This window comes from Myotis brandtii, unplaced genomic scaffold (assembly GCF_000412655.1).
Source record: "Myotis brandtii unplaced genomic scaffold, ASM41265v1 scaffold260, whole genome shotgun sequence".
NCBI classification, from domain to species: Eukaryota; Metazoa; Chordata; class Mammalia; order Chiroptera; family Vespertilionidae; genus Myotis; species Myotis brandtii.
Genome location: NW_005359881.1, coordinates 1,110,453 through 1,133,410, shown reverse-complemented (window position 1 = coordinate 1,133,410; position 22,958 = coordinate 1,110,453). Strand labels below are relative to the sequence as shown.

Here is a 22,958-nt window from a genome sequence, read left to right as displayed (position 1 = left end):
TTCATACTAAAGACAAGACGCAGCTGCCAGGGCCTCCAGGGGTTTCCCAGCAGTCGGCTCTGCTGAAATAAAATAGCACGTCCGGTTGGAAAACTCGCCGGTCTTTTCTTCACATGGGCTCTGCTACTCATGGCCGGGATCAAGGATCCCAGGCCGGAGCACTCACTGCTTCTCCTGAGACGGTGGTACTCTGTCTTCCTGTGCTCCAGCTTCCGGGCGTGCAGTGGACAGTTCCCTTCTAAAGCGATTACACATGTTTGTATATCACACGCACACTCCATCTTTGTGAAATACTTTCCCGAAGGAGGGCATCTGCTTACCACCAGAGCAGAGATTTACTTCCAAGGAGAGAGGGGCTCTGTGGCCCTGATGCCGCAGACAAGGCGGGACTAATGTAGGCTTGTGAGCTTCCCTGTTTATTGTAAAAGGGCTGCGGTTTATACATAACGATTGGTTGAACTGCTTGTGATGGTGCAATCTCAGCTTTATCTGCCCCAGAGGAAGACGGAGCCGGAGAGAACAGGTCTGTGACCCTTATGCGTACTATGAAGTGATGGGAAGGCAGCAAATGGGACACAACCTCTACTTAGAGTTTGAGCGTTATTAGAGACTGAGGCTGAAAGTAGACCTGGTGCCTCATCCTCCTACCCTGATTCCAATCTATAAATAATAGGCCATGCTTCAAATCCCAGCAGAGGCGTGGGTGATCGCACAGCAGAGGGGAAGGAAGATGTGAGAAGTGACGGAGTTCTTGCTGATGTGTCAACAGGCAGTCCTCTCCCCACATTCTTTCTCCCTCTCCCATTTCATCCTGGGTATTAGCTAGCAAATAGGATAAATGAAGACCCCACTTTCTGTTGGCTGTACCTTGTATTCAGAAATCTTTACTAGACTAAAATCACCAGATGCTAAAAATCGAGTTTCTTTCTGACCTCAGAATAAACGAATGAATACATGAATGCCTTGTGACTCCTGTTTTGGTGTTTGAACCATTTAGTCAATATATTTTTTAAATGGTATAGCCAGCCCTTTAGAAGAGATACAAGCTGCCCAGCATCACTTATCTGCAATTGTTCCTACGAAAACAGCAATAAGAATTTTTCCAGATTGACAGGACCATGTGCATTTGGTTCCAGGGATGCCTCTTGCTAATAAAACTAACACCTAAGTAAATAAATAAACGTAAATGCCATATATGAGGAAGGGTCTTCAATGTGCCATGAGGTGAGAAAGTTAGAAAACACATGCCCACTGGGCCCCATGCTTTCCAATGCGCGCTCTCACTTGAGCCTCACGGCAGCCTCCTGAAGTGGGTGTTCGTGTGGTGCCTCTTTAGAGAGAAGGACCCTGAGCCGTAGGAAAGTTAAGGAACTTGCCCATATCACACAGCTTGAAAGCAAGGACTTAAAATCAAGTATGTCTGAATCCAGAGCCCGGTATTTTATTGCCTCTCTGGTTTTTGCTCCCACTCTGGCTGCGTGGCTCATCTCTTCCTTCTCTTTCTTCTCTTTTCTCTCAGAGTCTTTACCAGAGTCTCTGTCTCTCTTCTCTCTCCCCTCTCGCCTGCCTCCTACCACACATGTTTATCTGGGCATAGCTTTCTCCACATTCTTTAAGGGTCCATGGTTTAGAAAAGTTTCCTTGCCAGACAGATTTACCAGCCCCAGATTCAAAGGCCAAGCAGGTGTCTGATATCCCGGCCACCCGGCCGCTGCCTGAGGTCACTGTGCAGCCACTGACCACGTCACAGACTCACAGGCTCCACCTGAGCTGGGGCTGTCCGTGCATGTGGTCACTTGGATTTGAAACAGCAATTATTAATTCTAGGAGCGGTGTTAAGAAACAGCCGCCCCGTAGATTTTGTTGGCTCGTTTGCATAAACATGTGCTATCAGTGTAAATAACTTACGTCAGAGGTTTGCTTGGGCTCTTCTGTAGAAACAGTCTTTCTGCTCCAGAAGCTGTGAAGGTCAGATTCTCCAAGGAGCAGCTGCCCTCCTCCCTTCGGTTCCACGCACAGATCCATGCAACTCCCCCTGGCTGGCATTTTGAGCAAGGACTCTGCACAAAACACATGCCAAGAGGTTTACACACATTATCTTATTTAACCAAAGCTTCCAGGGCTAAACAAGAGCCACCTGTCACTTACTAGGACGTGGCAGAGCCAGCTCCCCAGTACAGGTGGGCCTCACGTCGGGGCGTAAGCTCTCAACCCTTCTGCTCCTGGTGACAAGTGCCTGGCCATTCCTGCCAAAGACAAAGATGAAACAGCCCAGCAAGGTACTCGGGATCCAGTAGCCAGTATTTTTACACATAACAAAAGCAGGCAGGATGCAAACCTGATATGACCCTCTCAGCTCCAACAGTAAATTTCTGAAGAAGAGCAACCCTTTAATGTGTGTGCGATGTTTTTTTAAAGAGCTTGGAGGAAAGTGGAAACCATACTGCACACTCTGATGGGCAGCCTTCCAGCTATCACAGTTACTCCTGTGAGAAGCAGAGCTGAGACCGAGGGGGGGAAGTCCAAGAAGTCAGTGGCCGAGTGGGTTTAAAGCATGTTATGTGCATCTAGAGATAAAGCAGTCAGAGGGGCCAAGCCAAGATTAATGGCCCGCATGGCAGTCACCCCTGACCCTGAAGGAGCGGCTGCTACCATGGGAATGGCACGGATACTGAGAAGTCAAGAATTAGCCGCTAAGACCGGAGGGCCCTCCAAGGCCGAGACCTTCCCTGGGTTTATTTAGTTTTGCTATAAATCACTTATTTAATAAACTGTCATTCTTAGGATAGTACATTCTACAATAATTTATGACGATTAGAGAACTGAGAGAGAAAACATGAAGTTTGTGTACAAAAGAAAAAAAATCTCCCAAACTGTTTTCTTTAGATATCTGACTTCGTGTGGGAGATCAATGCCAAGATTCACTCTTTTTTTTTAATCCTCACCCAAGAACATTTTTTCCATTGATTTTTTTAGAGAGGATGGAGCGGAAGACAGATGGGGAGAGAGAGAAACATCGAAGTGAGAGAGACACATCGATTGGTTGCCTCCCATTCGCACCCTGATGGGGGTCAGGGGTGAAGCCTACAACGAAGATACATGTCCTGACCAGGAATGGAACCCTCCACTGTTGGGTCGGTGGGCCAACGCTCTAACCACTGAACAACCAGCCAGGGCACCAAGACTCACTCTTGAAGGGTTGTCCTAGCTCCAGCTGTTTTTAAATGACTCTGAATCCCAGTCAAATCAGCAATGGTGTGGTCTCCCCCACTGAAATGCTACTCTGGATTTTGACTTTAAGACGTATTCAATAGTTTTGGAAGAACGCAGAGCTAGGGAGTTCAGTGGCTTGGTGGGAAAGTCACAAGAACTTGACCCTCTTCAATATCTGTTCATCAAATACTTTTTTCCAACATGAGGATATTTATTGTGCTAACTCAGCTTCTGCCTGTAATCATACCTCTTAGTTGGGGTGCTTCACGGAATGGGAAAAAGCTATAAGGCTTTCTCAGAAAAAGGAGTTGTACTACATTTGCCCTTTAAGGGTTATTTGATTGCATTTATCTTTCTCCAAAAAAAAAAAATCTTGCTAGAACTTGCAAGAACTTGACCCTCTTCAATATCTGTTCATCAAATACTTTTTTCCAACATGAGGATATTTATTGTGCTAACTCAGCTTCTGCCTGTAATCATACCTCTTAGTTGGGGTGCTTCACGGAATGGGAAAAAGCTATAAGGCTTTCTCAGAAAAAGGAGTTGTACTACATTTGCCCTTTAAGGGTTATTTGATTGCATTTATCTTTCTCCAAAAAAAAAAATCTTGCTAGAACTTGTAATGTTCTAACAGAAATTGGTATGGCGCAGTCAGGCAACGGCAAGCAGGAAAAGGAAAAGCAGCAAGTGATGACTTTGAAAAGTATTAGCATACATTCCAGCGCATTCCAAACACATAAAGAATAAACTTAGCAGGGAAAGGCATTCCATGAGATCCAAGTGCAAGAAACAAACACTTTACGTTACTATCCCACGTAGAAAAAGAGCAGAAATTGGAGGCCCAGATGAAGTGTTCGTGGAAGATCCGTGAGAGAGCAGGGCAGACACACACCGAAAGATACTTCTCAGAATGACATGCCTTGCAATTTGAGCATTTTTGAGCTCACGATGGAATTTTAAAGCCATCCAGAAACAACAGATGTTTGAACCCAAATGATCCAACTTCTGATGCCAAAATTAGGGCTCTGAAGAAGAACATCAGAGTGAAACATATGAAGAACAACTTCTCCAGGCTGAGTTGAAAGAGATTTATCCTGTGGCTGGCTGACCTATCCTTTTATCTGTGCCCATTTATATTCTCAGCGATAAAAATTTCTGTCAAATGGAAATATTAATAACGAAAATGCAGGTCTCTGTTCTGGGTCTGACTTCAATCTCCCTCCTCTCCCCTTTGAGCACTCTGTCTCTCAGCTGAATTATGAAACCAGGAGGAGGACTCTTCTGAGCATGATTTATGCCCAGACTCTCACATGTGAAAACCAGCAACAGGTCACGGCTGAACCTACACGGCACAGCATTATCTAGCTTATTTAAACACTGTAATCAGCAAGCCAGATATTTCAAGCAAGCAAACAAAAACCAGCCAACACCAACTCCCACGACAATAAGTAAGCAGACTCAACTTTGCAAGCTCCCTTTTTTCCAGATAAATGGCAAACCTCGGCTTCACCTGGCTTAAAGGATACATCAAGGTTATTGCTTCATTATAAAACAAGGTTTGTTTGTTTCTATTAGCTTGTCAGATTAACTACCCACCCCCACCCCATCTCTCAGTTAGACAAGTGAATGCAACTTAGACATGGAAGCACGTTATTCAGTTTTCAAAGAGACTTCTTGTACATCTTATTTATCAAATAAACTTCTCAGCAAGGTAGCAAGGGTTATTGGATGTTAGCACTAAAATGTTTCTTATTTCAGCATAGAAACACTGTGAGGAGAGTGGCAGTATGGTCATGGTTTTAGAAGGAAGCCAGGAACTCCAACTGTAACTGCACTTTAAAAATAGCACAGTGGCTATGATTATAATTTAGCTCTGCAGCACGTAAGCGTGGTATGAGCAGGAAATGGGAGTGCATCTTCTGAGCCTGATAAGATTCTCTAATGTAAGACATATGCTCTGTGTCTTAGCTGAAGAGTGAGGCCCAGCCAGAGAGAGGAAAAGCATATATGTTTATCTTTAACCCAAAGATCAAACTTATCAACCTTGGAAGGTTTTTTGAATTGCTGTTTAATTAAGTGATGAAGTCGAGAAATGCATAGCATAGATTCAAATGCGGAAAAAAATACCTTTATGGGGAAAGTTAAAATTTGAAATGCCTTCAAGAGGAAGATGAATTAAGTGGGCTCTGCATCCCAAGCCTGTGTTATCTCAGGGCAGCCTCCCAGGCCGCAGCCGCTCCTGAGGGACATCCGTGCTAATCAAGAGGACATTCCTGACCAAAGAATAGCCATTGTCTATAAAAGGCCAAAGTTGAAAAAAAAACCACAAACTACCCAAACAATAAAGAAGGCCAAAGTTGAATTCATTAAGAATCATATGTTTGAGAACACTCTACAATATCAATAATTATTCATAATTCTACTTATGATAAATAGAAATGTGACAAAGTGCCCCCAAGATTACCCTTATATTTAACCAGTTAACTGCCACGATATTTTGAATTTAATTAAAAAAGGTCCGCCACTTGTGTCTATAGACGCTTATGGCCTACAAATGGTTAAGGAAAGAACTAATGGTTTATACATTTCCAGATTAGTGCTTAGAGGTAGTATGATAGAACAACATGGCCCAGCAATGGGTACAGGACAGTATCACATCCCCTAATCTCATAGTCCACTTTAGGGACAATGAAGTGTGAAGCAGTCATATACCAAGTGCTGTTGGTGGTAAAAGTGAACTAATATAACTGAAAGTCCTTGGTAAGATTTAAAGAGCACTGTAAAGTAGTGGTACATTTTTATACTTAGTAGGTGCCAAGAACTCAGAGACATTAATTAACTTGCCTAATGTCACACAGCTAGTGAGTGGTTAAGCTAGAATTTGAGTCCAGTCAATCTGACTCTAGAGTATATGCTATTGATTTTTATGCCATGAATTGTATTATTATTCACCTGAAATGTAACATGCCTCTACTGCTCGATGATATAATGTGATCATCTGACGACTACGTGCTAGCAACCTAGCACTGACAGAAAAACTAATTCCAATAGCAGCCAAATTCTAAGGAGGAAAACATTCTTTCACCTTCATCTATGTTCAACCTTATCTTTTAATTTTTTAAATTAAAGTTTTATTTTTAAATTAAAATTTTGTGTCTTAGAATTCTCATATGTTTAATATGAGTACAAGATTGAACATGGGGTGCATGACAAGCATCCTGCAGCTAAAATATCTAACTTATGAAATTATTATACAGAAATCAATAGCTTTTATATTCACGAGAAAAAGATGCTTAGCAAATATAATGGAAGAAAATCTATTGACAATAAGCAATAATATGTATAAAATACTCCATCCTCATTTATAATAAACGTTAAAAAAACATGCTGAGATACCAACTTTCCCCATCAGACAGGCAAAACTCTGAAAGTTTGTTGGCAAAGCTGTCAAGAAATGGGCACTCTCGTACATACAGTATAAACCAGCACAGTCCTTATGGAAGACAATTTGACAATAGTGTCAGAATTACAAAAGCATTTCCGTTTAACCTGCCATGCCACCTTGGGAGTTTATCTCCTCTACCTGAGATATGCGAAGTGGCTGACGCAACATTGCAGAGGCAACCTGTGAGGTGTGCTGCTACTGAGGAAGCATTGTTGGTAATAGTAAATGATTAGAAAAAAAAATCTGTCAAGGGCGGGGGAAAAAAGGACACATATGTAATACCCTTTGTAATACTTTAAGCAATAAAAAAATTTAAAAAAAATAAAAACAATTTTGACAAAGAAGAAAAAAAAATATATCTTACTTTAGAATACACTTTAAAAAAAAAAGAAAAAAAAGAAAAAAAAATCTATCATTCATCCAAAGACTTCTTTGTGGAAAATACATTTGTATAAAAATAAACCTCAACTCAGGGACATTTTACAAAATACATGACCAGTTACTCCTTAAAACTGTCAAGGCCAACAAAACCAAAGAAAGTCTAAGAAACTGTCACAGCCGAGAGGAGCCTATGGAGACATGATGACTAATGTAATATGAGCTCCTGGAACAGAAAATGGTAAAACTACAGCAATTAGAACAAAGTATAAACTTTAGTTAATAATAGTAAAACTAAAGCAATCCAAACAAAGTATCAACTTTAATTAATAATGTGTCAATATTGGTTCAATAATTGTAATGTGTACCATGCTAAAAATAAAATGTTACTAAAAGAGGGAAATTCTCTGTACTGTCTTCACAATTTTTTAACTATAAAGTTCTTAAGAAATCAAAGTTATTAATAAAAATAAATTATAGAATAGTCATATAATGGAATAAATTCCATGCACTCTTCAAGAAAGAATAGAAAGCTCTCTGAACTGATAAGGAAAGATCTGCAAGGCTGTTAAGTGAAAAAGCAGTCATGCCCTAGCTGGTTTGGCTCAATGGATGGAGCGTCAGCCTGCGGACTGAGGGGTCCCAGGTTCGATTCCCACCAAGGGCACATGCCTGGGTTGCAGGCTTGATCCCCAGTAGGGGGCGTGCAGGAGGCAGCCTGTCAAGGGCGGGGGAAAAAAGGACACATATGTAATACCCTTTGTAATACTTTAAGCAATAAAAAAATTTAAAAAAAATAAAAACAATTTTGACAAAGAAGAAAAAAAAATATATCTTACTTTAGAATACACTTTAAAAAAAAAAGAAAAAAAAGAAAAAAAAATCTATCATTCATCCAAAGACTTCTTTGTGGAAAATACATTTGTATAAAAATAAACCTCAACTCAGGGACATTTTACAAAATACATGACCAGTTACTCCTTAAAACTGTCAAGGCCAACAAAACCAAAGAAAGTCTAAGAAACTGTCACAGCCGAGAGGAGCCTATGGAGACATGATGACTAATGTAATATGAGCTCCTGGAACAGAAAATGGTAAAACTACAGCAATTAGAACAAAGTATAAACTTTAGTTAATAATAGTAAAACTAAAGCAATCCAAACAAAGTATCAACTTTAATTAATAATGTGTCAATATTGGTTCAATAATTGTAATGTGTACCATGCTAAAAATAAAATGTTACTAAAAGAGGGAAATTCTCTGTACTGTCTTCACAATTTTTTAACTATAAAGTTCTTAAGAAATCAAAGTTATTAATAAAAATAAATTATAGAATAGTCATATAATGGAATAAATTCCATGCACTCTTCAAGAAAGAATAGAAAGCTCTCTGAACTGATAAGGAAAGATCTGCAAGGCTGTTAAGTGAAAAAGCAGTCATGCCCTAGCTGGTTTGGCTCAATGGATGGAGCGTCAGCCTGCGGACTGAGGGGTCCCAGGTTCGATTCCCACCAAGGGCACATGCCTGGGTTGCAGGCTTGATCCCCAGTAGGGGGCGTGCAGGAGGCAGCCAATCAATGATTCTCTCTCATCGTTGATGTTTCTATCTCTCTCTCCCTCCCCCATCCTCTCTAAAATCAATAAAATATATATTTTTTAAAAGCAGTCATATAAGGCCTTGTATTTGCCTAGAGAAACCTGCATGCACACACAAGTACCTAACAACCGTGGTCATATATTAGGGCTAGAGTGGGAATAGCAGGGTGATGGAGAATAGCATGAGGAAGAAAAACACAAACCCTGCCTATAGAACCCTCTATGAATAAGCAATGAAATGATCCCTGGATAAATGTGATTATTGTTGAAAAACAACTCCCTTCCTCAAATGATGAATCTTTCCATCCCTTACATCTCTATGGATTCATTTAAAAAATAACTACAAAGTGAAAATCCAACCAATTGCAGCCTGCCAAACTTTTATGAATCAAAACTCCTAAATGACTTGGCTTAAAAAATCATGTGACCTGCCGGCGCCTCGAGGGACTCGGGGAGGCGCTCAGCTCACTTACCTGGTAAGTAATACAGAGGCGGCTTCAATCCAAACATGATTCAAATTAGAATTCCATAGTGGTCATAGAGGGATGAAGAAGGAAAAAAACACACCTTAAAACCCAGCAATGAGACAAAAAGCGCCATCCAAACCACGGCACTCAAAAATGTCCAAAAACAATAAAATAAAGGCAGAAGAGCGATCCCGACAGCGATTAAAAAAAAAAAATCATGTGACCCTTCCATAGTATTGCCAGTTTCTTTTTCAGTAAAATGAGGGTAGGTCTAAATAAAATTTTCTGTTTTGAAAAACTCTTATTATTGATTGAAAGAAAGATAATTAGTGGATAGAAGAAAAAAAGAGAGGTCCATAAATAACTATTAGAAATGAAGTGCAAACTATGAACGTTATTTTCTAAAAAGATTAACAAAGTCATTTTATGTTCTACCTCTAGTAGGATATCCCTTCACTGAATATTTCAACTGTAGATATAAAGAGGGGCTGAATAATTTGAAATTGAAAGTTATTCATTTAAAATAAAACCAAACCCTAATGATTTGAAGAGTTAGATTTATTTTGCCTTTATTTCAAAGAACTGTTAGAAGCACAATTCAAATGATAAGGCATGTAACTATGTGAGCTTCACAATGATATTATCTTCAAATCAGGCCCACCTCCTAACATTAAAGGCAGCCCCGGTTAAAAGAATATAATGAATTCAATACTTTAAAGCTGTAAGTCAAGCTAAAAAATTGTTAAATAAATCCTCCTCCCTTGACATCTTCATAACAACCTAAAAGCTTAGGGCTGAATTTAGATTTCTCAGAGTCTTCAGAGTTCCATCCATACCAGAAAATAGCAAGGAAGAGGAGGAGGAGGAGGAGGGGACCTGTTCCCCTGCCCATGGCCTCCCCATCCTTGTGAGGAAAGAGGTGGGAAGAAGCCATGGAAGTTGCTTGGACCACGTGAGCTGGAAATTCATTCTTCTATCCAGGTCACCCCAAATATGGTCTGGTAGAGGGCACACAGGCTCTGAGTGGGCATGTTATCTCCATGGGTGGGGCTGGGCCAAAGGAAGGCAAGAGTAGGATCCTCAACAATTTCCAGCCCAGGATGAGGGACCTTTCTGTTTCAGCTACTTCTTAGTGATTGATCATCAGATGAGGAAAAAGAGAGTAAGCCTTTCCATTCTTCTGGTCTTTGAAATGGAGACCTTTTCAATGATGATATTGACAAGTAGAGAAAAATCTAAACATGTAATGATCTGTCTTAGTCTTTATGCTCCATTGGAGTTTTCTGAAATTCAAGGCCATATATAAAATAAGGGGGCATTGGTTGATTTTTATTATTTTGTCATGTGATTTTTACATAGCAAATGATTCAAAAGATAATCTCTAGAGCGGAGGAATGGTAGGAGGGAGAATGGATGAGACTTTTACTCTTCAGTTGCTACCATTCTTCATTGTTGGATTCTATTTTTATTGTGTAGATATATTGCATTTACACTAAAACAACAACAAAAAAGGGAAAGATCTTCTAATGGTCCCTTAAGCAAATGTAGAAGTTTAAACGTTGAATTTAATTATCAGGTCTTTGGGTCCCCAGATGAAACACTGCCAACACAACAGATTAGGTAATGTGATAAATATGAAAACTCTATTTTTTTCTTAATGGTAACATTCACATTTGAAGCAAGCTGTCAGTAGCAAACAGCTTTGCCTGAGTTGTCTGGTTTAGCAGATGTCTTTGTTAGGAATCTGACAATTATCACCATTATTTATTTCGCTGAATATCAAGTGGTACAGAGGGAAGCCAAGTCCTCATCAATAGTGCACGTGGTTAATTATATCATGCTGCTCCTCACATGCTTTACTCTTTGTTACTTGCTCTTGAAATTATCATAAAAATACATATCCAACTGACTTAAAACTGAATGCAGTTCAAAGTTAGTATCAGCTATCACACAAAATTATGTAGGCTACATAGAAAAAAGCACATTGTTTTTTCCAGCCCCTTTACTTGCTGTATAATATTAGGTAACATTTACTGAGAGCTTAGTCTGTATCAAATAATAAGCATTTCACATACATTTTCTTTTAATTAAAATCAGAAGCTCCTGTGGTGTTTGCTTATATTTTTTCACTTGCACTGTGCCTTCCTCTTAACATGTTATTATTTGTTATATTAGCCAATTATTTGAAGAAGGGTAGTGAACAGGAGATGATTTGAAAGATAAGGATGGAAGGAGACTTCATTGGGTTGATTAGCCAAGATCAAAAACACAGCAGTGGAAAGCGATGAGTTTAATTTAGATCAGAGTATAAGGTGTCTGCAACATATCAGTGTGGGAGGCTCAGCATATGGTTAGGAACAGGTCTGACTAGGGAAAGACAGATGAGGGTAAAGGTAGAGCTGTGAGCCATTCGCTAAAGAAGCGGTTCTCAACCTGGGGGTCGCGACCCCTTTGACGGTCGAACGACCCTTTCACAGGGGTCGCCTAAGATCATCCTGCATATCAGATATTTACATTACGATTCATAACAGTAGCAACATTACAGTTATGAAGTAGCAACGGAAATAATTTTATGTTTGGGTCACAACATGAGGAACTGTATTTAAAGGGCCAGAAGGCTGAGAACCACTGCAAGGGAACAGCTAGGTAGCTCAAGCTGTAAGATAGGAGATTACCAAAGGACGGTCAAGAGTTAAGACAGAACTGAACACCGAATCTTCAGAAAGTTTATATTTAAAGGGCTTGTTTTAAGGGGGTAGCATGTAGGGATTCAGGACAGAAACTCAACAAAAGCCATCCATGGGGCAGGAGAGCCAGTAGGATGTAACAAGGGCTCCAGGGGAGGTCAGAGTTCCAGCAAGAAGATGGTGGGGAATGTTTTCAAATTCTACTGAAAACAGAATTTTAGCAGAAGGTCTAGGAAAAGGTTGGTTTTTGGCATTAGCACTTTCTGTAGGCTAATGGTGCTGAGGATTGAAGAAAAAAGTGGATAAAACTGTGGGTGAACAGGAAGGAGACAGAAATACCATGAATAGAAATTAGAATCAAGGTAGAGAATTAAAACAGGAAAGAAAAGGTTTGTAGGTATCAAGGGAGGGACAAAAAGGGAAGCAGTCCGAGAACATGGAAGGGAAGTAGACAAAGGGGACAAATGGAGGGGGAGCAAAGTCAAGGACCTGGGGAGGGAAGAGGGAAAAGATAGGTGGGAGCACTGGCTTCAGAAGGAAGTCAGGAAAATTCTTTAGAAACTAGAGGAAAGAGAAAGGGAATGGGTAATAATTCTTGACAAGTGAAATTTTTATAGTATTCATACCAGATGATCTCCAGCTTCTGGTGAAGTTGGTAGCAAAAGCGGGGGGAGGTAGGTATAGAACTTTAATGGGGGTGCTGAAGATGGAATGGCAGCTATGTGTATTTTAAGAGTGAGTTGATGAGGGGTGAGAAAAGGAATTTCTGGCTTTGTTGAATCCCCAGAAAAATTGGAATACATTTTAGAGCATCCAATCCACCTGGTTAAGCTACTTTGTCCTGAAGTACTCAGCCGCCTAGAATAGGGAGAAGAAACAGATGGTTGCCTTAACCAGGGCTGGGGATTGGCAGGACAGATGGGACAGGAGCTCAGGAGATGAGGGTCATTGGGATGCAGTTGTGAGTGCAGTGGGAAGAACTGTTCCTGAGCTCTGTGAGGTGCCTGAGATGTCCCGAGAGGCCAGGAACAGAAATTATGCATAAAGAGCACAAAGTCTGTGTCCACAAAGGTGAAGAGTGGGTCAGGAGTGAGGTAACAGGAGAGAGAGACTGGTGGGTAGTGGTCAGAGAAAACTTTTCTAGTTTGATAGTGAAAACTAAGTTGTGGCTACACTCAGAGGACCTGAGGTAGAATGAGATGGAGTCACAGAGACAAGGTAAGGAAGTGAGAGTTGAAAAGGAGGCCAAAGAGTTGAAAAGGTTATCAACATGGATTTTGAATCCCAAAGAATACACTAGTTCTAGCTGAGATTTTTTTTCACATGACAAAAACCCACACTAATATAGTATTAAAACATATGAGTAGCTAGAAATATACTTGGAAGGCAGACACGCAACCTTGTTCATTTAACAAATATATATTGAGCCATGTGCTTAATGTGAAACTGTATTCAATAAGCATGATCTGGTAGATTCCTCTCAAAGAATAGTTTAATTAATATTACTATCTTCCCACTGTCAGAGGGTACAACTTAGTACCTGGTGACCTTGTTGTAAAAGTAGAAAATAAAACTTGTTACTTGGAAGAAAAGAAATGATAGGAAAGCTAAACCCAGTAACGTCACCATGTTCTTAAATGGTTGAACCAATAACAGTGATTCCCAAGACACTGCTTGGATTCAATGTGAAACGACTCATCACTGCCTAATGTTTTGCCTTAGAGTATAAACTTTCACCCGCAGAGTGAAAGTTTATACTCTTTCCACAGTCAATGGATCCAGACCTGCAGCCTCTCTCACCCCCTCATCCTCTGCATTGATATAAGTCTTGGGGCTGGCACATCTGGAGCCATTGAGTGCAGGGACCACAGCACACTGGACTCACTGGTCCTTTGTACCCCAGATGGAGACACAGTCACAATTTTCTGAAGTTCTAAACATAAATAAGTTGTTTTTCCAAGGACAAGTACAGTGACTCTATTATATACACTCAACAGGAGACTGCGCAGGGTTTGGGATGTGGTAATCACTCAACTCAAAGAGGGATTGTTAGTCAGATGTTGAAAAATATATGTAAATGGGCCCTGGAGGACATGCCATCCCTAAACCCTCCCAGAGAATGTTGACCTAGTCCTAAAGCATTTATTTACACGTTCTTTTAAAAGATTTAGAAAGCAAACTCAGAAACCCTATTTTGCATCACATGGGTTGGTCCAATATAGGCAAAATGTTGATTATTGTTGAAGCTGTGCAGTGGATATGAGGCTTCACTATGCTATCCTCTCTACTTTGTATATGTTAGAAATTTTTCATAACAACAAGAAAAAAGAAAAAAAAAAAGGAGATGTCTCTTTGTTGTGTTTGGATAGGTGGGATTAATGAGAGCCTTTCTTTGCTTTTCTCTTTCCTGGTGACTTACACAGTAATCTTTGAGACAGTGCTTACCTGAGGTCCCTTTTCTCCAGAAAAAATCAGAATGTACTGACACTAATATGTGGATGGTACATCATTATTGTTCCACATATTCCTTCATGCTACATAAAACGCTTCCATGTGCTGTCATTTCATTTATTTCTGTGGAATTTCTTTACCCACAGGCATTTTCCCAAATGATTGTCATTCCCCCCACCCTGCCCCCAAAGAATCCACACCAAAACAGGTTTTAATCATTCATAAACCAACCTTTATTGAACAAGTATGTGCCGTTATTTTAAAATCTCATAGCTAAATAGCTTTGTAAGGCAAAAATAAATAAATAACACCTAACACTTCGCTTGCTCAGTAAACATTTGTTAAGCATTCATTATCTGCAAAGTAGATGCTTGGGTCTTGATTACACAGCATGCAGGGAACCTCTGCATGAAAGCAAGAGGGAGTGAAGACAGCCTGGCCGGGGTGGCTCAGTGGTTGAGTGTGGACCTATGAACCAGGAGGTCATGGTTCAATTCCCAGAGTACATGCCCGGGTTGAGAGCTCTAGGAGGCAGCCAATCAATGATTCTCTGTTATCACTGATGTTTCTATCTTTCCCTCTCTCTCTCCCTTCATCTCTGAAATCAATTTTTAAAAATATATATATATATTTTTTAAAAGAGTGAAGACTAGTAAGGGGCCCTTGCAGTGGGGGAGGGGAGCTTTTAAAATGTGCAGATGCTCAGGCTCCATACACAGAGCGGTTTGGGTCCGGCGTGGTCCCAGGAAGAGTTGAGAACCATTGGTCTAAATCACCGTAAGGGGGCCCAGAGCTGACTCTGGTCTGACTGAAGCTGGCACGGCCATCCTTGGAAAGCAGTTGGTGGGTGGAAGGCAGGCAGGATGTGTATTTGAAGCTGCATCCTGATGGCGGAAAGGATATGAAAACGGCCCAAGAGAAAGAATTCAGCAGGATTTGGGCAAACGGTCAGGACTCAGAGCTGACTGGGCTATGGTTCAAGCTGGGCTCTGGTCCTGGCAGAGTTCTCAGCAAGGACCTAGAAAGGGTTGCTTGCACGCTACTGGGTCCCTTTTGTGTAGCAGGCACTGTGCAAAGCTCTTCACTTACATAATCTCGTTTCATCCTCATGACAGCCCTGGGACATAGGGTGGGCTGCCCAAGGTCAGACAGCCAGTAAGTGGATGAGCTGCAGTGGAACCAAACTCTATTCCGACTGCAGACTTGTACTCCTCTGCCCCTCCCAGTGCCACAGGGACTGGGCACAAGCTTGTCAGGATCACCCAGGGGTGAGCTAGGAAGACCACTGTTGAAGGGTCACAGGAGGCACCAGGCAGCTATTTCCACCTCTACTCACTAGTGAGCAAAAACACCCAATGACTCCTGACCCACAGGGTGCTCATTATTCCCAGCAGCATGTCCCGGGAAACAGTGAGATTGCCAGCATTTTCTTTGTGCCCCCAGCCTCCCCAATTTTCCCTGTTTCTTCCCCAGTCCCTGAGGAGGGGCCTCCTGTCCAACCAAATCCCAGCAGAGGCGTGGGTGATCACACAGCAGAGGGGAAGGAAACCAAACCTGCTGACACCCTGACCTTAGACTTTGAGCCTCAGAATCATGAGAAAATAAATCTGTTTACACCACCCAGGGTGTGGTATTTTGTTATGGGAGCCCTAGCAAACTAATAGAGGGGTTATTCTCAAAAAGCCTTGGTGGCCCTTCTGCTTTGAGTTGAGGTCCATGTGGTGTTCTAGTCACTTGCTCCCTACTTACTTGACCCCATGCTCTTTCTGTCCCTTTCTTTATCATCATTACCCTCCTTGCTCACTGCAGTTTATTTAATAAGGGGTGTTTACTGTGAACACCGGGGAATCTCAAGAATCTTTGGATGTTTGTGAACAATTTGTTTTTTATGTATCTCATTCCAGTGCAGCATTTAGATAACAGGAAGAAGCTATTAAGGTATTTATCCACTGACATATCCTCTATTTTCATCATATAAACTATGAAATGATCAGAAGAAAATCTTCCCACATCAGTTCTCTCACATTTCTTGCACTGATTGAGGGGGGGTCAATAGCTCACTTTTGTAGATTATTTTAAATTCATTAGATAAATCTTTAGATTAAGATCACCTAGATGAACCTAGTGCAGGGGTGGGCAAACTTTTTGACTCGAGGGCCACAATGGGTTCTTAAACTGGACCGAAGGGCCGGAACAAAAGCATGGATGGAGTGTTTGTGTGAACTAATATAAATTCAAAGTAAACATCATTACATAAAATGATGTTTTTCTTCTTCTAAAATGGTCTTTTTCTTTTCTTTTTTTTTTTAGTTTTATTCATTTCAAACGGGCCGGATCCGGCCCGCCGGCCGTAGTTTGCCCACGGCTGACCTAGTGGCTAGCCGGGGTTAATGCACTTCTTGAAGCTTTGTTTTACCACAGTCTCTCTCTCTGGGCACCTCTGTCCCTCGGCCTTCACTACATGTGACATCTGTGCTTCTGTGAGAAAGATGTAGAAGGAACTTGAAATGAGGCAGAATGACAATCTTCATTCTGCTCCACAGCCATCCTCATACTTGACATTCTTTCAATTTCCTGAAGAAGAGTGACTCACCAGAATCACACAGCCACAGTAGCTGGAATAACTGGTCTCAAGGTCTCCTAATACTTCTTTCTCACGTCAGCAATTCCTTTTACTTATAAAGTGGAAGATTACTTTGCTGGAGATGGCTGTGTGTTAGTGACAGAAAGAAAGGAAGATGGAGAGTATCAGCCAGTGATTGAAAAGAGGGTTTTACTTTGGGCATTTCTTCCTTCTCTTTGTTTTCTTTCCAGAGTCCACTCTGGTCGCTTAAGCACCATGGATCTGGGAAAGCTTCTGCCTACTTTTCTCCAACAGGTTAGTATACTTTGGGAAGCTAAGAGTCAGGCCTGCCTGTTACCTAGAACTGATCAGGAGGGAGGGAGAAGAGTAAGCAGCAGCTGGGCTGAAGGAGAAGTAAGGCAGACCTGCTCTCTTCCCCCAACCTTTCCAATGATACTATCAGCTGAGCCATTCATGCGACTAACAAGGTGATGCCAACTTCCCTCCCATTCCGCAAACAAACACAAAAGTCTCAAGGTGATGCTAAAGAAACAAAGAAATCTCTGTCTTTTGAAATGTGGGGGGAAACTGTATAGGTTTTTTTCCTGACTTTTTTTCCTCAATGTGTTCAGATGTATGTGTGTGTAATGGAAGTTGGGAATAAATGAAGGAGCAAATATGAAGATAATATAATAATCTCTTCCTTGCAATACTCAAGTTCCACTTTTTTTCTTTTGCCCTTTTTTGGTGTTGATTTTTCTACTCTAGTTTTCTAAGCTACGGATGAACCCTAAAAGTATCAAAATTATTTCCAAAAAATATTTGGGTGCCTACTACATGCAAGGCATTATGCTAGGTTTGAACAAGATGAGAAGATAGCTAAGATTTAGTTCTCCTTCAAGGTCTGCAGTATCATAGCAAAGGTAATTCATGATCATATTTGCCCAGAAATTTGCAAAAGCAGCTACATTTTACAAGAGAAAACATTTTAATTGTCTAGTGCTCACTGACAGCATCTAAATGTCACTGACATTTAACTCAAACCAAAAACATATTCTGAAATAAACAATTAAATGAACACTTTTATGAGAAATAAGGATTTTGGGACAGTTTGCTCACTTGTGTGTCATAAGTTGTAAAAAGCAGAGTTACACCCATGCCATATGGGAACTAGAGGGCTCTAAAGTAATATAACATCATCTACAATACATCTGCTTCATTTAAATTCAAATTTAACATTTATAGTTTTAATAGTTGGCATTGTGGCTTTGTATGTCACATAAAAAGTTATATTTGAGAAAGATTTTGAATTTGGTAGGTAGCTGATTTAGAGTTATAAAGTCTCTTCCAAATCTTAAAATATTATATTCTAGTAGGGCACAAATGTAGCCTTTTGGAATAAGAACTCCAGGGGGAAATATCTATAGCTCAACATTAGTTTTTAATGCTGTATTCCTACCATTTGGGATGATAAAGATGGCTATTATATTGGTTTCATAAAATCTATTTATCTGTTTATAGTGGTTGACTGGCAAGCTGTTATAATTTACTACCAAATTTCTGGAAGCACAACAAAGGAGGAAAAAAATAAACTAAAAACCATAAATAAATCTCAATCACGATTCCTTCCATGAAATGGGCACATCGTGGGTAACAATTAACATTACCATTATTTTCTCTTTTCTTTTTTTATCAGATGCTTAACTATGTAACTAAAATAGGATCCAATCAATGTCAAATGACTAGAGAAATAGTGTAAGAAAGAGTCTCTAAGTTGCTAGGAGCCGCACAAAGGAAGGCAGTAATAACATACTATTTTCACTATTACTAGCCAGTCTCCTTGGTGATCCAGTGCAATTGCTTCACCTAAAGCACATTCGTGTGGCATAGGCATTTGCTTCCTCTCTGAATTTCCTGTATTCCTGGATGTGAGGTTCTCTGAGGTGTGCTTTCAGGAAACAGTCGCTTACTCAGAGGTCTGCTAGGAAGAGTGATTTGGAGCGGGTAGGCTCCAACTGCGTGCTAAAATGATAGCCTTGCTCTAACCTTGGGCATGTCATTGACATAAAAGTCCTTAAGTTCAGTTCAATTCACTTTCACTAGCCTCGCATACAGCAGGAGGCATTCAGTCATTGCCAAAGTCAATATATGAACTCTGGTTGCTGAAGGCAGCTGGTTTCCCATAGAATCATGTGTCCCCATTTCCTATTTCAGTCAGTTCATGATTCAGTGGTAGAAAATGCCAAAGGGAGTTGGCAACAGTGGCTTTTTACACTTATAATAGATTTTCTTTTTATGTACTTTGGATGTTTCTCCGGTATTGTGCTCAGTGGTATTTTTACTGTGTAATCAGATTGGACAGCTCTACAACAAGGTGCTGATTGGCAAGAAAACCTCAAGGTAAATGGCTTCCTCTCTGCCTTCAGTCCCAGAGGCCACTGGGCTGCCAGTCTATTACCAGGAACACGGGGTCCTCAGAGGGAAGTGGGGCTTTCATCTGCATAAGAACTAAGTCTCCAGGGCAGCCCTGGAATTTGAACATTCCTTGAGCCTCCAGTGATAAGTTGAGATAAATCAGGCCTCTCTGGACAGTCAGGGTCCAAACATCCTATTTCTGCTCTGCTTTCTCCCCCACTCTCTCCTTGGATGGTGGGAAAAAGAAAAAAATCCCTCCTTCTAAGGTAAAGAATTAAGAATGGGAGTTACTTGTTATTTAAACAGCTATTTTGCTGTTTGGTTAAATCTCTGGTCTTCAAGTTGCATGGTTCTCTAGTTTTCTTGTCTTTTGTTTGTTATCACTACTATGTCTTTTGGCTTCTCTTTCTCTGTGGGGTGAAGTTTGATCTTTACAAAGGAAGAGGAAGTAGGCTTTATTTTTTTCTAATTTTTGTTCATTAGTTTTATAACCTTGCAAATGTCACTTGACTTCCTGTATTGTATAGATTAATCTATAAAAAGGCACGTCGATATCTATTTCCTTTTATTTGTAGAACATTAACACTATCAAATATTTTACATTCTTTTGATCTCAACAGAACTTTTTCTAATAATTATACTGTTCAATTGTGAATTTAATACTGGAATACACTATTCCTTTTCAAATACTTAATAGTTAAGTACAAAGATACTTAAACCATCTACTGCTTGATTCCATGTATTTGTATTTTAAAAGAGATTTTGTGGATGGTAAAATATTTCTCTTGAGGTTTCATATTCTAAATTTGATGTGAACAAAATATACTCCAATATTCATTCATATGAAACTAGTTTCAGCTTCTGAGGAAATTATATATTTTTAATTTCACAAGAAAAAAATTTAGTTATTTAATGGCTCCTTATTTTCAACATTATTTCTCAGTCCTCCCTTACTGTTCTTCAGAGGAGGAACAGAAAGCACTCGAGGGCTTTTTGGATATTTGGGTATTAGTGTTAACAGGGAAATATTGCAGATTGTCTAACCCACTTCATAAAATAAACCTCTGAAATCTCAAGCTCCACCCCTACCACCAACCTGACTTTGTCTGCTAAGCTCTGTCATTGTAGAAAACAGGACAGACTTGTTCTATGAGAAGTGCCATCTCATTTATATTGTCAGTTGTGAGTTGGTCCTCAAAGAAAACCTCCATATAGACCTAAAACCATCCACATGTCCTTCTGCTTGCACTAAAGGTAAAAGTACTTGAAAACTGTAAAACCATCTTACCCTTTCACCAGACCAAATGTCTAGCAAATGAGGACAGGATTCAGGACAACAGAGAAATGAATCTCTTCACTTGAGGTCTTATGTATTGGAAAAGCATGAGGTCTCTGAATCTTGTCTCAGGTTCTTACAAATTTGGAGGCCTTGAATAAATCACTTCTCTGAACATTGGTTTGCTCATTTAAAAAAAATTGAGAGTAATATCTATTTCATAATATTGTTATATGGATTAGATTGATGTGACATGGCTGGCTATAAAAATTCTCATCTTCAAGTCAACTATCTATATTATAAAAAGCCACTGGCCCTAACGCCATAACAACCAAAGACCTACTCGGGTGGGCGGGGCTTCAAGCACGGTGAGGTGCACGTGGGTGGGTGGGGCCGTGAGATTTTGCGCGCTGGGCTTCTAGTAGATTATAATAGGTAATTCTGGTTCTACTATCAAAGCTAGAATGTTAGTCCATATTTGTCACAGAAAATTACTAAAACAATAGTGTTTGTATGACATGCCATAGTTGACAAAGCATATTCATTTACAAAATATTTTCACTTATACATATTCAGGTAGTAAGGGTATTTTTGCTATTCAGATATTCTGGGGAAGTTTCGATTAAGAAACATTAAGCACCTGCGTGCCAGTGTCTTGGCAAACTGACATCCATTAATTATTTACCACATCTACATTGGACATATATACAAGAGGTGCTAGTGCAGCAATTCTCAAACATCAGGGCTCAGGAGCCTTTTACATTCTTACAAATTATTGAGGACCCCAAAGAATTTTTGTATATGTGGAGTATATATATTGATACTTATTAGAAATTAAAACTGAGGAAGTTTAAAAATATTATTCATTAAAAATAACAAATCCATTATACATTAACATAAATAACACATTTTTAATGAAAATTAACCGTATCTTGCAAAACAAAAAGAAATTAGTTTGAAGAGTGGTACTGTTTTACATTTTTGCAAATCCCTTTAATGTTTGGCTTAAAATTAGCTGAAATTATTTATATGTTTCTGCATTCAATCTGTTGCACTTATCACACTTCATGTAGTCTCTGGAAAACTCTACTATATGCTCATGAGAGAATGAGAATCAAAAAGGTTTAAAAATAGTCTTAGTGTTGAAATAATTTTGACTTCACAGATCCCCTTGTTTCTCAGAGACCTCCTTCAAGGGTTTCCCATTCCACACATTATCCACTGTGCTGGTGCCTAGTACCCAGTTATGACTCAAGAAATATTTGCTGAATGAAATAATGAATACCAGACCCTGTGCTAGGTACTGGGGACCCACAGCTGAACAAGATAAGAGTGCCTGCTCTTAAGTAGCTTAGACTCCCATGAAAGAGACAAGTATGAAAAAAACTGTGCTACCATAGCAGTAAATACAAGATACTATGGGAGTGGGGTGGTAAGAGGGTATCTTGCCCAATCTTGGTGTTGGGGTCCATCCCCAACAGGTCCAGGGGTTCCCATAGGTGTGGACGGAGTTGGCGAAGAATGAAGGACACAGAGACAGCATTCAGTTGATCATCATAGCCAGGTTCTCCAGCCAGGTTCTCTCTCTTTATTTTTTTTCCATAATAAAAATTTATTGTTACACAAATGTACAGTGTTTGAACAGAACAAGAAAGCCCCACTGTCGCCTAGAAAGAGGACTTGAAGCAGCACGTGGGAAGCAGGGTGGCTCCGGGATGTCAGGTGTGTGGTTAGCGGCTCGGCTCCATGTATGTGGAGATGTCCATTTCTTCAGGAAGCTCCGCCACATTGACTTCAAACCGACCCTGAACCTCATTGAGGATTTTGGCATCATTCTCATGAGACACAAAAGTGATAGCCAGGCCTTTGGTGCCAAAGCGACCGGCACAGGCCACCCGGTGGAGGTAGGTGACCGAGTCCCCAGGCATGTCATAATTGAAGACTATGTTGACTCTCTCAATGTCCATCCCTCGGCCAAACAGATCGGTGGCCACCAGGATCCGCCGCTGAAAGTCCTTGAACTGCTGATAGTGTGCTAGGCGCTCCTCCTGGGCCATGCCCCTGTGGATGGCGATGGCTGGGAAGTTCTGTTGCACGAGTAGCTGGGCCAGGGCCATGCAGCGCTGCACCGACTTCACGAAGATCACCACCTGGTTAAACTCTAGCATGTCCAGGAGGTCGAAGCGTTTACGGTTCTTTTCGCTGTCTTTGAGCTTGACATAGTACTGCTGCAGCCCACGCAGCGTGAGCTTGGTCTCGTCGTCCACAAACACCTCCATGGGATCTCCTTGCTCAGGGTGGCACTGAACATCACGCACTGCTTCTCGTGTGGCGTCAGGCGAAAGATCTCCTGTACATCCCGCCGCATGTCCGGCTGCTCTAGCATCTTGTCACACTCGTCCAGCACGAAGTGCTTCACGTTTCTCAAGTTGAGGCTCCTGTTCCGCACGAGTGCCAAGATGCGACC

At 40.7% G+C, this 22,958-nt stretch overlaps 1 long non-coding RNA gene and 1 pseudogene across 1 annotated transcript in view; both read right to left on the bottom strand.

Moving 5' to 3' along the window:
* The window catches only part of LOC106726397, a 21,540-nt gene extending 12,413 nt beyond the window's left edge, over positions 1-9,127 (bottom strand). Inside the window, exons 1-3 of the long non-coding RNA XR_001362468.1 lie at positions 9,106-9,127; positions 2,149-2,246; positions 1,909-2,060 (exon numbers count right to left, since the gene is read on the bottom strand). This is a non-coding gene — a long non-coding RNA (uncharacterized LOC106726397). The remainder of the gene's footprint in view (positions 1-1,908; positions 2,061-2,148; positions 2,247-9,105) is intronic.
* Positions 9,128-22,082: 12,955 nt separating this feature from the next.
* LOC102259011 overlaps positions 22,083-22,958 on the bottom strand; it is a 1,381-nt pseudogene continuing 505 nt past the window's right edge.